The sequence below is a fragment of the Giraffa tippelskirchi genome, chromosome 1 (genome assembly GCF_054371585.1).
Source record: "Giraffa tippelskirchi isolate mGirTip1 chromosome 1, T2T-mGirTip1v1.2.pri, whole genome shotgun sequence".
In the NCBI taxonomy this organism is placed as follows: domain Eukaryota; kingdom Metazoa; phylum Chordata; class Mammalia; order Artiodactyla; family Giraffidae; genus Giraffa; species Giraffa tippelskirchi.
In genome coordinates, this window is record NC_137275.1 from 7633579 (window position 1) to 7637400 (window position 3822).

At 41.8% G+C, this 3822-nt stretch overlaps 1 non-coding gene across 1 annotated transcript; it reads right to left on the bottom strand.

The window, feature by feature from the left end:
• Window positions 1-719: 719 nt before the first annotated feature.
• Window positions 720-792, bottom strand: TRNAC-GCA (transfer RNA cysteine (anticodon GCA)). The gene has a single exon. It is a non-coding gene; the product is annotated as a tRNA-Cys (tRNA).
• Between the last annotated feature and the right edge of the window lie 3030 nt (window positions 793-3822).

The following is a 3822-nucleotide window of genomic DNA, read 5'->3' on the forward strand; positions in this document are numbered from 1 at the left end:
TCATGGGGTCGCAGAGTCAGACACGACTGAGCGACTGAACTGAACTGAACTGACCAATAGAAAACCATTGGAAACTGATTATGTATATATAGCCAAGTCTTTAAAATCAATAATACGATCCCTGGTAACCATAAAAGTCAAAAATACCCACTCCACTGTGCCAAGAAAATGGCAGGATGATTTCAGTTTAAATCTATAGAGAGATCATTAGATGCCAACATGAAAATTTTAAAAGTCAATCCATGATGAATGTATTGACAAATGAGACTGACAGATATTGTCAAATTGAAGGAAGATAAGAGACTATCAAGGAATGTTTGTGAAGATTAGGCTGGGGAGACAGGCCAAGCTGAGGGCACAAAATCTCACTGCAGGAATGACATTATAAAACTATGAGATTAAGATGAAATCAAATGTTCCTCTCTCTTAGGAATTTATTCAGTGTAATATTATAATTCTAGAATTTCATCTGTCATTCATCTGAAATGAACAGCACCCTGAGACTGAAATTTGAGAAGATGCTAAGGGAATTTGACTCAGTATTATGCATGCTGGACTTCTGAACTTTTTCTTTAATTATCAGATGTGAAGTGTGAAGTCACTCAGTCGTGTCCGACTCTTTGCGACCCCATGGACTGTAGCCTATCAGGCTTCTCCATCCATGGGATTTTCCAGGCAAGAGTACTGGAGTGGGTTGCCATTTCCTTCTCCAGGGGATCTTCCCGAACCAGGGATCGAACCTGGGTCTCCTGCATTGCAGGCAGACGCTTTTACCCTCTGAGCCACCAGGGAAGCTCTAATTATCAGATAGCACCCACCTAAAGTAGCTGTCTATTTATAATAATGCCTTAGGTAATGGCCTTTGTGATAGATACGTAGGAATTTTCTTTAGGGCTCATGATATTCTTAGACAATTTGGCCTAATAGAATGGCTAGACTTTGTTTTATGGTCTTTATTTTTGTTTCATCTTTGCATAAATATTTCTTTAAAACTCAAATTATTGATTACCTCTCTTTCCTAAACATTTTTAAATTTTCCTTCTCAACTGGATTCCTATTGTCAACACATCAACTTCCTCAAGTCTCTGATCACAAGCAAAATAAATGAAGAAACTCCCAAATCTTCCATACCCCTAGCACCTGCCCTCTCCCACTCTCCTTCAACAAAGGACTTCAGAGATGGTCTCTATTTCAGCTTCCTCATCTTCCGTTCAGTCCTTAGCCCACTGCAGTCCAGTTTCACCCTCTTCAACAATCCACAGTAAGATCATTTTTCTTATGCTACTATTTTCTCTCAGCAGAAGTACAGGAAAAACAAACAAACAAACAAAAACAAAAGCAAACTCTCCTCAGTGAGTTTGTCGCTTTCCTTCCTGCCTCCCTCACCTCTTCTTAGGCAAAGTAATCAGAATACTATTTCCAAAACAGACACTTGATTATGTTATTTGCCTATGGAAGATGTTCAAAGGCTTCCCACTGTTCTTAGGATAAAGACTTAAATCCTCCAACTGTTCTACAAGGCCCAGCACAGTCTGGCTCTGCCATGTCTTCAGTATGATGACTTCTTCATACTGGCCATCCACATACCACGTTGCCTCCACAGAGTCTGGGCACATGCTTTCCATCTGACCATAATGCATTTTCCTTCCCAAGTCTTAATGCTACTGATTCTTCAGATTTCAGTCTGAGGATTCTCCCTTCAGGAGCCCTGTCTGATGCCCAGATCTGGTCACCTTCCCTTTAGGCACCCTCTTAAAAACATGGATCTCTCTTTCATATCATTTATAACCATTTGAAATTACACATTACTTAGTGTAATTGTCCTGTGTTTTCTGTAAACATCTTAAGGACAAGACCCATGTCAATATTTAGCCAAGCCAGTCTTCAGCAATATGTGAACCGTGAACTTCCAGATGTTCAAGCTTGTTTTAGAAAAGGCAGAGGAACCAGAGATTAAATTGCCAACATCCACTGGATCATCGAGAAAGCAAGAGAGTTCCAGAGAAACATCTGTTTCTGCTTTATTGACTATGCCAAAGCCTTTGACTGTGTGGATCACAATAAACTGTGGAAAATTCTGAAGGAAAGGGGAATACCAGACCACCTGACTTGCCTCTTGAGAAACCTGTATGCAGATCAGGAAGCAGCAGTTAGAACTGAACATGGAACAACAGACTGGTTCCAAATTGGGAAAGGAGTACGTCAAGTATATTGTCACCCTGCGTATTTAACTTATATGCAGAGTCCATCATGAGAAACGCTGGGTTGGATGAGGCACAAGCTGGAACCAAGATTGCTGGGAGAAATATCAATAACCTCAGATATGCAAATGACACCACCCTTATGGCAGAAAATGAAGAAGAACTAAAGAGCCTCTTGATGAAAGTGAAAGAGGAGAGTGAAAAGTTGGCTTAAAGCTCAACGTTCAGAAAACTAAGATCATGGCATCTGGTCCCATCACTTCATGGCAGATAGATGGGGAAACAGTGGAAACAGTGTCAGACTTTATTTTGGGGGGCTCCAAAATCACTGCTGATGGTGATTGCACCCATGAAATTAAAAGACGCTTACTCCTTGGAAGGAAAATTATGACCAACCTAGATAGCATATTAAAAATCAGAGACATTACTTTGCCAACAACGTCCGTCTAGTCAAGGTTATGGTTTTTCCAGTAGTCATGTATGGATGTTAGAGTTGGACTGTGAAGAAAGCTGGGCACCGAAGAATTGATGCTTTTGAACTGTGGTGTTGGAGAAGACTCTTGAGAGTCCCTTGGACTACAAGGAGATCCAACCAGTCCATCCTAAAGGAGTTCAGTCCTGGGTGTTTATTGGAAGGACTGTTGAAGCTGAAACTCCAATACTTTGGCCATCTAATTGGAAAAGCTGACTCATTATAAAAGACCCTGATGATGGAAAGGAATGGGGGCAAAAAGAGAAGGGGATGACAGAGGATGAGATGGCTGGGTGGCATCACTGACTTGATGGACATGAATTTGAGTAAACTCCGGGAGTTGGTGATGGACAGGGAGGCCTGGTGTGCTGCAATTCATGGGGTTGCAAAGAGTCAGACATGACTGAGCGACTGAACTGAACTGAACTGAATGTTTTCCTAGTACCTAATATGATTACTTGTATATGACAAGCACTGAACTACTATTAAACTACTGTCTTCTTTAACTCATTTTTATGGAAGGCTTATTTCTCTCAGTATATTCTGAAAAAAAATATTGATAGCTATCCTATGCTGGAGCTCTCTGTCTCAGCTTTTTTTCTTTTTTATTCCTCTCAGCAATTTATTCAAATGTGTATCATAAATACCTACCCTATAGGGTTGTGTATGCTAAGTTGCTTCGGTCATGTCCAACTCTTTGCAACCCTATGGACCATAGCCCACAAGGCTCCACTGTCCATGGGATTCTCCAGGGAAGAATACTGGAGTGGGTTGCCACCCCCTTCTCCTGGGGATCTTCCCGACCCAGGGATCTAACCCTTGTCTCTTGGACCTCCTGCATTGGCAGGCAGTTTCTTTACCTCTAGCTCCATCTGGGAAGTATGTAAAGTTATAGTTCAGTTCAGTTCAGTTCAGATCAGTCACTCAGTCGGGTTCGACTCTTTGTGACCACATGGACTGCAGCATGCCAGGCCTCTCTGTCCATCAACAACTCCTGGAGCTTCCTCAAATTCATGTCCATTGTGCCGGTGATGCTATCCAACCATTTCATCCTCTGTCATCCCCTTCTCCTCCCATCTTCAAACTTTCCCAGTATCAGGGTCTTTTCTAGTGAGTCAGTTCTTCGCATCAGGTGGCCAAAATATCGGA